The following is a 13,113-nucleotide window of genomic DNA, read 5'->3' on the forward strand; positions in this document are numbered from 1 at the left end:
TCAGCGGCCATGGCTCACGGGCCCAGCCACTCCACACCATGCGGGATCTTCCCAGACTGGGGCACGAACCCGCGTCCCCTGCATTGGCAGGCAGACGCTCAACCACTGCGCCACCAGGGAAGCCCTGAGTTGGAGTTTTATGACTTGTACGCAAGTGGTTCCCAACTAACACAATTCCTTTGTTAAGCTTTTAGGAGTTAAAATGGTTCATGTTGAATTAGAATATCTACCTCTACCTTAAAAGTGCTTCCTTCTTAATGTAAAAAATAAAGTTCATAAAAAAAATAGTTGCAGATCTCAGCGATATTCATAATGGTCATTGTCTGTAAAAATAAATATTAATTTATAAAATGTAAGTCATTTGCATATTTAATTAACAATACAAATTAGTTCTGGAAGACAAAGGAGAACAGAATGGACATGGTCTTTCTCTTAAATACAAGTTGTTTTATGTGTGTGAGGGTTTGAGGATTGTCTGAACCAAGTTTAGTTTGTCCTTAACTTTTTTCGATCACTCTAAGTGAATTATTTCAGCTCTTTGGTACTTAATTTCTTCCCTCTGTACAACTGAGGTATTACTATGTTCAACTTACAGGACATTGTCAGTGAGCTGTCAGCGATATCCTGATATCTAACCCCTGGATTTCTTGAGAAGTTCTGCATATACGCCCTTGGCTTATAAACATACAGACTGGTTTCTTAACTTATACTTGTAAAAGAGATTTCCTATAAGTCTCTTCCTCAAAGTTATAGAAATTCTGAGGAAAGAGGCAGTGGAATTCCTGTGATCTGTTCTTCGAAAAAGAGTCTACTCAAATGTTGGAGCAGTCATTCTAAAGTACATTTTACAATTTATTATTTACAAATTCTTGTGATTTTGTGTTTAGCAAATACTCAAGATGATTCATTTTATAAGCTCAATTCCTTACAGAATACAGAGTAGCTGACATTGGTTAGCGTTCATGTGAATAATTCAATTCTACTAAAAATGTGCTCTCTTGGGAATCAAAAGAAAGAAAAAAAAGAGAACTTCTGAAAATGGATGCAATATTTTTCCCTTTTTTGAGACAGAAAAAAGTCCACCATTTATCGTAAAGTTTTTGTCACCAGTTTTTTGTCCTATCTTTCAGCGATAAACTTTGGATCACTGTATCTTTTAGGAGTGACAAATGGAGAAACAGAATAAGAAAGTCTTTGTTTGGAAGCCCTCATCGGTGGAGCTGGCCTGTGATATCAGCTGTCGATAGAGAGATACAGTGAGAACTTGATACTTGGGACACTATTGCTATTAAATGTTTTTTGCTTTGTTTCCCCTCATAAAGTGAATTCTGCTCTCATACCATATCCCTCATCTTTTTTTTTTTTTAAGTAGAAGCCAGACTGTGGGGTTTTTTTTTTTTTTTTTTTTTTTTTTGCGACTGCAATCAGCTGTTTTTTTTAGCTTGCTGGATCCTGGTCCTGTCTGGTGCACACAGAAAGACAACAGGGACTCCCTTCTAAGGGATGTGGGGATGCACTTCCAATGGCTACACTCCTTCACTTTCCAGAGTGTTTAAACAAGCTAGAGCAACAGTGTGACATTTTAAAGAAATACGAGGTGGAAGGGACCAAACTACTGACAGCTGGAGGGGAAAATGAGAAAATAATTATAACCTAAATTATGCAGCAGGAAAGCAGTAACTGGATAAGTCGAAGAAAGTAAAATGTTCACCTCAGTAGTGGATAGAGAGGACCAAAGAAGAGAAAATGACAAAAACAGTTTAGCGAGGAAAATATGGCATTTAGGTTTTTCAGAGGATGATTTCTCACAGCTTTAATTATGGGGGGACTAACCATGTTATCAGGGAATGGGCTTTCACCCTATGGTACCTGGTTAGCATCTACCACTGAAGAGGTGCCAAATTAATTATGACAATTAGGAGCTTTGCATAGGTTGTTAGGCTTTACATCCCTTTACAGGTGGCCTGGATGAATCCACGTCTTGTTTGGCTTGCCAAACTACTTCTGCTGTAACAGGTGATTCTGGAGCGCCCAGCCGGGGGGCGGATCACACTCTGATGTGGGTAAACCCGTGATGGCTGAGCCTACACCAGTGGGATGGGATGCACAAGAATCCCATCTCCCCTGGTCCCTTCCCAGGCAGGGTACGGGGCCCCACTCCAGCCATCAATCCTGTTTATTTACCACTGTCATCACTGCCGGAGTCCCTCCCGGCCGTGAGTCTGGCACAAGGCCCTCCGGTGCCAGCTGCTTCCTCTCTTTCATTTTTGCTGCTGCCATCACTGCTGCTGCCTCTCCTGCCTCTTTGGCTGTATTATTAATGAGGGTTATGGAAGGATTAGAAGTATGGGGAGGTTTCAGGTTGAACCTCTGCCACTACTCTGCCTACCTCTGGGTCTGGCAGCCTCTTGTTTCACCAGGACCAAGGGGGCCGTGCACCATCAGCGCTTCTGGGTCCTGCCTCCAATAAATGCTGGGGCTTACGAGGCTCCACTTCTTCCTTAGGAACCCCAGTGCCGCCATCCTTCTCTTCTGGGACCAGTGAAGGGGGGGACCCTTGGAATGTAATGATAAACCAGCAATGACATGAGCCACCTCTCCTGTGCCCCGTGTTGGGCCAAGAATGCCACGTGTGTTAGCTTATTTAATCCCATGGTGATTCGTATGCACGTAGAACATGGTTTTGAGGTCACCTGGCCTTCGTATTTAGTCCTGGCCTGGCCACTTGCCAGCTTTATAACCTAAAGCATATTGCTTCAATCTCTTTAGGTGTATCTAAAGAAGCTAGTCAAAATGGTACCCGTCTTATTGAAATCTTGAGGAGCCCAAGCTGAAGAACCACGAAGCAGGTTTGGGAGACGGAGTTCGTGGTGAAGGCTCTTCTACTTTCTGTGTGTTTCTTTTACATCTTCAGTTCTATGTGATCTCACTACCCTTTTGGACTCAGACCTTTCCTGTGCCTGCTTCTTTCTTCATCACGTCTTTATGTCTCTCTAACGTTCTGCCACCTGCTCTCTGTTGTGATGTTGACTCTTCAGCTGGTTGATAAATTGATTTACTCAACTTGAGAGGAGGCACCAGGGAGATATGAAATGGCCAATAACTGCTACTTACCAACCGCTGAATCTGCCTGGCACACAGTGCCACGTGCGTTTAAAACTCGATCATCCCAGCAACACTGTGAGGTTGGAACTATTGCTTTTTCCATTTTATCAAGGAGGAAATGATCATCAGAGGGGCCATGCAAGTGGAGCTGTCAAGATTCTTGTCCAGAGCTGAGAGTAGTCGGGCTTTTGAGACGCTCCCAAGGTAATCAGGGAGACCCAGACATAAGTGAATAAATTTGATATTATAACAGAAGGTGTTAACAGAAGCCTGTATGAAGCACTAGGGATGCTTTCTAAAAGGGTCAGACAAAGAAGGCTTCCTTGGGGACCTGACCCCGGAAAAAAGCCCTCGTTTTGTGCCTCACATTCTACATAGACAAGTTGGGTGATCTGGAACACATTACTCCACTCTATTTGGGCCTCATTTCACTCATTTGAAAATGAGAGAGAGAGTGGAGCGGCCTCTAAAACATTCCTCTAACTTGGAAACTCTGTTCTCCTCCAATCCTGCCTGCTTGTAACTGGACTCTCCATCACTCACCTCTGACTTGCCCAAATGTCCTGACACCTGTGATGGCGCAGTGGGCCGCTGACTGTTTATCACTGGCCCTTGGCCGTGAGTTGTACTCTCCTGGTCCCAGCCCTGGCCCCAACCATGGCCCTGGCTGTTGATGCCGCCTTGATGATGATGAAAAACAATTCTTGTCACTCCTGGATGCCTCTCTGCTCTTCTCACCCACACCGTGACTGCAGCCAGGGGAAAATGTCACATTTGCACTTCCCAAGGAGATAAGCATGGCTCAGACCTTTTACGTGTTAGACTTTTGGAAGCAGCCTGGCCGATTGCCTGCCGAGGCGGTCACTGCAGGCTGAGAGCAGTGTAATATGTAGTTACTGGTGCAGCCTCCGGAGTCTGGCCATGGAGTTGGAATCCTGGCTCCTTCACTGCCTCACTGTGTTATTATCGCTTAAGTTCAGTTTGCTTCTGTGTAAAGTAATATTATAATAATCACACCTACCCACCCCAGGGACTTGCTGTGAGGATCTAATGGATTAATGTATGTTAAGTGTTTGGAATGCTCTCAAGTAGTGTTTAATATTCCGACAGCCCATCTAACAAACATTTTGTTCATCTTGTCTATGGGAAGCACCCGATTCCAGGAGACATTGAGAACGACAGCTTCACTTTTCTCAGCCCTTCTGGGAGCTCAGAATGGCCATAGAATCCAGTTTTGTCCACTAAGACATAAGAGAAGTTTGCTGGGGTTTTTCTGAGAAACATTTTCTTTTCCTACAAAAGGAGAAAGAGGAGGTAAGCTCTCTTCTTTCTTGCTTAGGAACACTGTCACATGAGGTTGTAAAGCTTGCACCTGCTGCAGACACCCTGTGACCAAGGTAGGAGATACACGGACACTTTGAGGAATGGAAGACAGAGAGATGAAGAGAAGTAATGTCGCTGATGGCAACACTGAGCTCCTGAGCCAACCCTGAGACTGCCTACCTATGGCTAGTCTTGTTCTCTAAGGAACAACAGTAATAAAACTCAATCGTTTAAGCCACTTTTATTTAAGTATTTAGTTCCATGCACCCAACGAAGCATCACTAACTGACACACTTGAACCCCGACAACCTCCTGGGATGAAGGTTCAGGATGATGTATTGCCTGATTGCAACTGTGGATATTAGAAACTATAGGCAAAGGACTCCAGAAAGTTCATTTTGTCACTTAGGAGCCATCTAATGCAACAGGAGACCAATCAAAGCATATTGGAGGGAAATGTATCTGAGAGAAAGCCCCTGTTGAACCCTGTGGAGACTCTGGAATTCCACAGTAAAGGTTCTGCCTATTAAAAACATTTCCAGGGCTTCCCTGGTGGTGCAGTGGTTGAGAGTCCGCCTGCCGATGCAGGGGACACGGGTTCATGCCCCGGTCCGGGAAGATCCCACATGCCGCTGAGCGGCTGGGCCCTAGAGCCATGGCTGCTGAGCCTGCGCGTCCGGAGCCTGTGCTCCGCAACGGGAGAGGCCGCAACAGTGAGAGACTCGCATACCGCAAAAAAAAAAAAACCCAACAAAACGTAAAAACATTTCCACGTGCTCACACTTGTTAAGAGAAAGACAACACGTCCAAAATGGAGTCACTTACGCTAAGCCCCACGCCACCAAACAGATTTAACTTGATTACAGTTTTGGCTCTCCCAGAAATGGAATTTTAAACCAGTCAACCAGTAATCACGTGATCAGCACTCGTCAGGTAATCTGCCTGATAGACCCCTGCCATCCCCTAAAAGAAAGTGACCTTGCAATAACCAACCCACTTTTTTTTGGCCTAGTATAGCTTCCTTGTGCCTACTTCCTTCTGGCTTTAAAAGTCTTTCATTTTGTACACCACCTCAGAACCCTTTTCTATCTGCAAGATTGGATGCTGCCTGCTTTGAATCGATTTTTGCTCAAATAAACTTAAAATTTTTAATATACCTTGGTTTATCTTTTAACACACTCCATCAAGGATATCCAAATGCCTATGGAACCTACTACGTATCTGATTCTGTCACAGAAGCCATTTTATTTTTCAGCAACTGAAAGAAATTGGGATGAAATAATTTCCTAAAGTGTTTCAGGAGTGAACTGGCAGTAAAATACAATGAAGTGTTCATCAGCTTTAAAATTTTTGTATCAGGGAAGTTTAGGGAACTGTCAAAAAAACAGCCTAAAATCAAGTCTGTACAAAAAATGCTTCTGAATTGGTATGAAGGATGCTTGTCTCTCTAAACTTCTATAGGATTCAGTTAGGAATTGTCAAGCAAAGAAATTTCTCAAGATTTCTAGGTGAGACTGTCAGGTTACTGAGAGCACGACCAATGTCCTCTCAGTCTACTATGACTTGATGGTTTACTGTTTACCCCCAACCCTACAGCTCACCCAGTGCTTTACAGTTTATAATGTACCAGGTGCTGTCATAGCCAATAGCTCATTAAACCCACAATAACCCTCTGGGGTGGGTGATGCTTGTGGCTGTTGAAATTTGAGGGGCAGCAAGAAATCTTGCCTGCCTGACTTTGGGAATATCACCCTCATCCTGCTTCCCCAAACATCACTCTCGCTAAGTGGCTGGTGTTTCCTCCAGGAGGAAGTGCAGTTTGGGAAGTCAGAAGACCCAGCTGTGGGTGTCAGCTCTGAGCTGAACTTGCTGTGTGATATCTGGTGAGTCTCTGGGCTTCAATTTTCTCATTTATAAAGTGAGGGACTGAACTCAAAATGATCTTTAAGACTCTTTGGGTTAAGCATTATTGTCTCCAACTAATGCTTTTGGAATCACCCTTTGAAACAATGCTGTCATCACTTCTTTAGTATGAATTATTTTAGGTTGTGATATGAAAACACTGACCTTTAGAGCAGTGGTCCCCAACATTTTTGGCACCAGGGACTGATTTCTTGGAAGACAATTTTTCCACGGATGGGGGTGGGGGTGGGGTGATGGTTCAGGCAGTAATGCCAGCAATGCGGAGCGGTGGGGAGCAGCAGATGAAGCTTCGCTTGCTCCCCTGTCACTCACCTCCTGCTGTGAGGCCCAGTTCCTAACAGGCCGTGGACCCGTACCGGTCTGCGGCCTGGAGGTTGGGGACCCCTGCTTTAGACTCTCTAGAGTGAATAATTAAACAACGGAAGGGAATAGAAAAAGAAAAAAAATACTAAATGTAAATACTTTGTACCTTATAATTTTGCCTTAAGTTCAATTAGCAGCGTGAATCTAACAGTCCAAACATTCTTTGTTTCTCTCTTTCTCCCTCTCTCTGCCCCCTCTCCCCACACTTCCTTCCCTTTTTTATTCAGCTTTATTGTCGTGCCTCCTGGGTGTCAGGCACTATTCTAGGCATGTGTTGAGCATCAACTTTGAAATGAACATCTTGCGATGAACATGAAAGATGGGGTTCTAGCTCTCATGGTGTTTATGCCCTGGATGGGAGGAGGGGCAGATAAGTCAATAAGATACTCTAGTATAATGTGATCAATGCTGTAGTGGGGGGAAATTCAGAGTGCTAAGGGGGCAAACGGGAGGCACACAAATGACAAAATCAACATCCATTCATGATAAAAACTCTCATCAAAGTGGGTATAGAGGGAACATATCTCAACATAATAAAGTCCATTTATGACAAACCCACAGCTTACATCATACTCAATGGTGAAAAGCTGAAAGATTTTCCTCTAAAATCAGGAAAAAGACAAGAATGCCCACTCTCGCCACTTCTATTTAACATAGTATTGGAAGTCCTAGACACAGCAATCAGATAAGAAAAAGAAATGAAAGCCATCCAAGTTGGAAGGGAACAAGTAAAACTGTCACTATTTGCAGTTGATGTGATACTATATCAAGAAACCCCCCTAAACTCTCCACCAAAAAACTGTCAAAACTAATATATGAATTCAGTAAAGTTGCAGGATACAGGATTAATGTGCAGAAATCTGTTGCTTTTCTATGCACTAATAATGAACTATCATAAAGAGAAGCAAGTAATAAATCCCATTTAATATCACATCAAAAAGAATAAAATATCTAGGAATAAAATTAACCAAGGAGGTGAAAGACCCATACTCTGAAAACAATAAAACACTGATGAAGGAAACTGAAGATGATACAAAGAAATGGAAAGATATCTCATGTTCATGGATTGGAAGAATTAATACTGTTAAAATGTCCATACTACCCAAAGCAATCTACACATTAAATGCAATCCTTATCAAAATACCTATGACATTTTTCACATAAATAGAACAAACAACCCTAAAATTTATATGGAACCACAAAAGACCCTGTATAGCCAAAGCAATCTTGAGAAAGAAAACAAAGCTGGAGGTATCATGCCCCCTGACTTCAGACTATACCACAAAGTTATAGTAATCAAATCAGTATGGCACTGGCAAAAAACAGACACATAGATCAATGGAACAGAAATCAACTCACACACTTATGGTCAATTAACCTATGACAAAGGAGGCAAGAATACACAATGGAGAAAAGATATTCTTCTTTATAAGTGGTGCTGGGAAAACTGGACAGTTATATGTAAAAGAGTGAAATTTGAACATTTTCTCAAACTGAATACAAGAAGAAACTCAAAATGGTTATTAAAGGCCTAAACGTAAGACCAGAAACAATAACACAGGCAGAACACTCTTTGACATAAATTGTAGCAGTATTTTTTTGGATCTGTCTCCCAAGGCAAAGGAAACAAAAGCAAAAATAAACAAATGCGGCTTAATTAAACTTAAAACCGTTTGCACTGCAAAGGACACCATCAACAAAATGAAACGGCAGCCTATTGAATGAGAGAAAATATTTGCAATAATGGGTTAATATTCGAAATATATAATTAGCTATACAATTCAATATCAAAAAAATAAACAACTTGATTAAAAAACGGGCAGAAGACCTGAAGAGACAGTTTTCCAAGAAGATACACAGATAGCCAACAGGCACATGAAAAGATGCTGAACATTGCTAACCATCAGAGAAATGAAAATCAAAACCACAATGATATAACACCTCACAAATGTCAGAATGGCTATCATCGAAAAGACCAGAAATAGGAACTGTGGGTGAAGATGTGGAGAAAAAGGGACCCTCCTACGCTTTTGGTGGGAATATAAATTGGTGTAGCCACTATGGAAAACAATATGGAGGCATACATAATGGCAGTCCCATTTTCCATTCCTACCAGTAATAGAGTAATTCAGTTTCATCATGCCCTCACCAATTTGGGTACTGTCACTATTTTTTATTTTAGCCATTCTGATAGGTATGTAGTGATATCTCACTGCAGTTCTAATTTGCATTTCCCTTATGGCTAGTGATGTTGAACATCTTCCATGCATTTATTTCCATGTGTATGTTCTTCAGAGAAATGTATGTTCATATCTTTTGCCCATTTTCTAATTGGATTATTTGCTTTCTTCTTAAAAAAAAAACCTGTTGAGCTTGGAGGACTGTTTATATGTTCCACATACAATCTTTGTCCTATATGTAATTTGCAAATGTTTTCTCCAAGTCTACTGCTAATCTTTTCATCTTCATTGGGTCTTTTACAGAGGAAGTTTTTAATCTTGATATAAACCAATTTATCATTTTTTACTTTTGTGAATCTTACTCTTAGTGTCATCTCTAAAAACTCTTCACCCAGACTTGGACAATACTTTTTAATTTTTCCTTCTTGGTATTAAAATTTAAAAATAAATGTAGGTGATCAAATATGCTTACCTTTTCATTTATGGCTTGTGTGTTCCACTGGAAGGCCTCTCTACCCCAAAACTATAAAATTATTTGCATGTATTATTCTAGACACAAGTCTATTCTTACTAACTTGTCTTTTTTTTAACATCTTTATTGGAGTATAATTGCTTTACAATGGTCTGTTAGTTTCTGCTTTATAACAAAGTGAATCAGTTATACATATACATATGTTCCCATATCTCTTCCCTCTTGCGTCTCCCTCCCTCCCACCCTCCCTATCCCACCCCTCTAGGTGGTCAAAAAGCACCGAGCTGATCTCCCTGTGCTATGCAGCTGCTTCCCACTAGCTATCTATTTTACATTTGGTAGTGTATATATGTCCATGCCACTCTCTCACTTTGTCACAGCTTACCCTTCCCCCACACCATATCCTCAAATCCATCTCTAGTAGGTCTGTGTCTTTATTCCTGTCTTGCCCCTAGGTTCTTCATGACCTTTTTAATTTTTTTTCTTAGATTCGATATATATATGTGTTAGCATACGGTATTTGTTTTTCTCTTTCTGACTTACTTCACTCTGTATGACAGACTCTAGGTCCATCCTCCTTACTACAAATAACTCAATTTTGTTTCTTTTTATGGCTGAGTAATATTCCATTGTATATATGTGCCACATCTTCTTTATCCATTCATCTGTCGATGGACACTTAGGTTGCTTCCATGTCCTGGCTATTGTAAATAGTGCTGCAATGAACATTGTGGTACATGACTCTTTTTGAATTATGGTTTTCTCAGGGTATATGCCCAGTAGTGGGATTGCTGGGTCATATGGTAGCTCTATTTTTAGTTTTTTAAGGACCCTCCATACTGTTCTCCATAGTGGCTGTATCGATTTACATCCCCACCAACAGTGCAAGAGGGTTCCCTTTTCTCCACACCCTCTCCAGCATTACTGTTTGTAGAGTTTTTGATGATGGCCATTCTGACCGGTGTGAGATGATATCTCATTGTAGTTTTGATTTGCATTTTCTAATGATTAATGATGTTGAGCATTCTTTCATGTGTCTGTTGGCAATCTGTATATCTTCTTTGGAGAAATGTCTATTTAGGTCTTCTGCCCATTTTTGGATTGGGTTGTTTGTTTTTTTGATATTGAGCTATGTGAGCTGCTTGTAAATTTGGCATAGAGGGAACTTTCCTCAACATAATAAAGGTCATATATGACAAACCCATAGCCAACATCATCCTCAATGGTGAAAAACTGAATCCATTTCCACTAAGATGAGAAAAAAGACAAGACTGCCCACTCTCACCACCATTATCAAACATAGTTTTGGAAGTCTTACCACAGCAATCAGAGAAGAAAAAGAAATAAAAGGAATCCAAATAGGAAAAGAAGAAGTAAAGCTGTCACTGTAGATGACATGATACTATACATAGAGAATCCTAAAGATGCTACCAGAAAACTACTAGAACTAATCAATGAATTTGGTAAAGTAGCAGGATACAAAATTAATGCACAGAAATCTCTAGCATTCCTATACACTAATGATGAAAAATCTGAAAGTGAAATTAAGAAAATACTCCCATTTACCACTGCAACAAAAAGAATAAAATATCTAGCAATAAACCTACCTAAGAAGACAAAAGACCTGTATACAGAAAATTATAAGACACTGAAGAAAGAAATTAAAGATGATACAAATAGATGGAGATATATACCATGTTCTTGGATTGGAAGAATCAACATTATGAAAATGACTCTACTACCCAAAGCAATCTACAGATTCAATGCAATCCCTATCAAACTACCAATGGCATTTTTCACAGAACTAGAACAAAAAATTTCACAATTTGTATGGAAATGCAAAAGACCCCGAATAGCAAAAGCAATCTTGAGAAAGAAAAATGGAGCTGGAGGAATCAGGCTCCCTGACTTCAGACTATACTACAAAGCTACAGTAATCAAGAAAGTATGGTACTGGCACAAAAACAGAAATATAGATCAATGGAACAGGATAGAAAGCCCAGAGATAAACCCACGCACATATGGTCACCTTATATTTGATAAAGGAGGCAAGAATATACAGTGCAGAAAAGACAGCCTCTTCAATAAGTGGTGCTGGGAAAACTGGACAGCTACATGTAAAACAATGAAATTAGAACACTCCCTAACACCATACACAAAAATAAACTCAAAATGGATTAAAGACCTAAATGTAAGGCCAGACACTATCAAACTCTAAGAGGAAAACATAGGCAGAACACTATGACATAAATCACAGCAAGATCCTTTTTGACCCACCTCATAGAGAAATGGAAATAAAAACAAACAAGTGGGACCTAATGAAACTTCAAAGCTTTTGCACAGCAAAGGAAACCATAAACAAGATGAAAAGACAACCCTCAGACTGGGAGAAAATATTTGCAAATGAAGCAACTGACAAAGGATTAATCTCAAAAATTTACTAACTTGTTTTTAAATTACAGAAATAACATATACATTTAAAAGTTCAAAATGTAGAAATGTAAACTTTGAAGAAAAAGTTGCCTTGGGCTTCCCTGGTGGCGCAGTGGTTGTGAGTCCGCCTGCCGATGCAGGGGACGCGGGTTCGTGCCCCGGTCTGGGAGGATCCCACATGCCGCGGAGCGGCTGGGCCCGTGAGCCATGGCCGCTGAGCCTGCGCGTCCGGAGCCTGTCCTCCGCAACGGGAGAGGCCACAACAGTGAGAGGCCCGCGTAACGCATAAAAAAAAAAAAAAAAAAAAAAAAAAAAAAAAAAAAAAGTTGCCTTTACTTCTGCCTGTTTTATTTCCTGAGGTAGACACTGTCAATTATTTCTTGTGTATCTTTCTAGAATTTCTCTAAGCACACACAATCACACACACACACACACACACACACTTACACACACAACTAATTTTTTTAAACCAAAGGGGATCATAATGTATGTATTATTCTGTGACAATGTTTCCCACTTGATATATCTCTCTATAGCAGTACATAAAGATCATTCTCATTATTTTTAACAGCTGCAGGGACAAACCATAGTTTATAGAACTTTTCTCCTAATAATAAACAATTAGGTTACTTACAGGAGTTTTATTTGCTATGTGAAATAATGCTGTAATAAATTTTCCTGTACATATTATTGTACAGGTAATTATAAAAACTACATTCCTGGATATGGGGTTCTTAAATTACAGAGTATGTGCTTTTATAATTTTGATACTATTGGCAAATTGTCCTTTAAAAATGGAGCATCAGAATATACTCTTGCTAACAATGTATGGAAATGCCAGTTTCCCAATATCCTCACCTACTCTGGAATTACAATAATTTTTAATTCTCTGACTATTTGAGAAGTAAGAAATGCTCTTGTTTTTCTGAATTCTATTTATTTATTTTCCTTAATTTTTTTGGCTGCATCAGGTCTTAGTTGTGGCACCCAGGATCTTTCACTGAGTTAGGCGGGCTTCTCTCTAGGCGCGTGGCACGTAAGCTCAATAGAGGTGGCACGTGGGCCTAGTTACCCCATGGTCGGTGGGATCTTAGTTCCCTGACTGGGGATCGAACCCTGTCCCCTGCATTGGAAGGCGAATTCTTTACCACTGGACCACCAGGGAAGTCCCTTTTTTTCCCTGAATTCTAAATACATTTAAGAGACGGTGAGTTTGTGTGTGTGTGTGTGTGTGTGTGTCTCAGTATAAGATTGTTAAGAAACACAGCTTTACATTTCACCCTATAAAATTCAAATTCTTTGGAATATGTGCTG

This window comes from Phocoena phocoena, chromosome 17 (assembly GCF_963924675.1).
Source record: "Phocoena phocoena chromosome 17, mPhoPho1.1, whole genome shotgun sequence".
In the NCBI taxonomy this organism is placed as follows: Eukaryota; Metazoa; Chordata; class Mammalia; order Artiodactyla; family Phocoenidae; genus Phocoena; species Phocoena phocoena.